This window comes from Diuraphis noxia, unplaced genomic scaffold (assembly GCF_037042655.1).
Source record: "Diuraphis noxia isolate RWA-SAM2 unplaced genomic scaffold, SU_Dnox_SAM2 contig0001, whole genome shotgun sequence".
Lineage (NCBI taxonomy): Eukaryota > Metazoa > Arthropoda > Insecta > Hemiptera > Aphididae > Diuraphis > Diuraphis noxia.
Genome location: NW_028301711.1, coordinates 91,438,036 through 91,439,635, shown reverse-complemented (window position 1 = coordinate 91,439,635; position 1,600 = coordinate 91,438,036). Strand labels below are relative to the sequence as shown.

At 28.1% G+C, this 1,600-nt stretch overlaps 1 pseudogene; it reads right to left on the bottom strand.

The window, feature by feature from the left end:
* Positions 1 to 453: 453 nt before the first annotated feature.
* LOC149062428 (zinc finger BED domain-containing protein 5-like) lies at positions 454 to 1,096 on the bottom strand (annotated as a pseudogene).
* Between the last annotated feature and the right edge of the window lie 504 nt (positions 1,097 to 1,600).

The following is a 1,600-nucleotide window of genomic DNA, read 5'->3' as shown; positions in this document are numbered from 1 at the left end:
TATTACAAATAGAATTATTTAAGTTCAGATATAATTTGTTTTATCAATGGATATGGTTTATCAAAAGGTAGTCTAATATTATAAAAAAATTATTGAATAAACAACCACACAGATATTGACTCTAATGAATATTCTATATTAAACAGATGGTAGATTTTAAAGCACATATCCAAGGCTTTGATAATTGAAAAAAATACATATTTTGAGTCATCAAAATAAATCATAATTTGAGATGGATTTGATATTGAACCCACAATCAACAAGCACGGTTGGATAGGATTCTTCTTGGATAGAGACAACAATAATTCATAAAAAATTATGTCAATTGTATATGCTTTGCTTTTAATTTTAATTTTCTGTAAAATACGAATATATATAAATTATTTAATTAATTTAATAGGAAAAAAAGAACATAATATTTTATTAATTTACAAATTTTAATATTTAGTGATTTTAATGTGATCCATGATGTTGGCTTTTTTTATTTACCAGTATTTTCATATTTGGCTTGATAGACGAGAGTTGAATGCGCATATCTGCTTCAGCATCCAATTTATTTCGATATTTGGTTTTCGTTGATGCATATGACGAAAATCCGGTTTCACGTAGATATGTTGTTACGAAAGGAAAAAGTATGAAGATAGCATTTTTAGCTAGAGATTGATATTCATTAGTAATACTACTACTGTACCAAAAATCTGTTAATGATATTTTATCAAATAAAGTTTTAAAACATGAATCGGTGGTAATTTCAATAAATTTTTTATACTCCGTTGTAGATAAATCTTCAGGCTTATCGTTGATTAAAAACGGATTTTTATCCCAATTATATCGTTGGATAAATTCTATATCTTTACATTCTGGAAAATATTTTTCTAATGACGATAGTATTTCATTTAAATGTTGTTCAATTTCGCCATATATTTCATTAAAATCTTCAATATTACCATCAATCGATTCTAAATATTCTTTTAACATGTTATGATCGGTGAAAAAAACGTACAATTCATTGCGCAATTCAAGTAAACGAACAAGTGTTTTTTCCCCGAGAAAGCCATCTTACTTCGGTATGGTAAAGTAGTGATTTGTGCATACTTCCTATATCTTCACACAAAATTGTGAACAGTCTTGTGCTCATTGGTCGAGATTTTACGAAGTTTATAATCTTCACTGCCTCATCAAGTACATTTTTAAGAGGTAGTGGTATATTTTTAATAGCAAGTGCTTGACGATGAAGAATGCAATGACTATTACTACAATTGTTTGTTAATTCTTTAATTCGTGAAACCACACTAGCAGTTTTTCCAACCATTGCCTCGCTCCATCTATACAAATATCAATACAGTTATCCCAAGTCAATCCTTCTATTTCGAAAAAATTGTTCAGCATATTGAAGATTTCATAACCAGTTGTATAAGTGGACTAAGGTTGACATAATAAGAGGTCTTCAAGAGAAGTTTGAATAGGTATGCTGCTCAAATTTATCACCCTTATGATTGGTCATTATTAATCCGTTTTGCTGGAAAAGACAAATTTACTGTTATTGAAGCTAAACAAAGTCATTTTCAAGATTTTCATAGCTTGTTAAAAACAAAATATC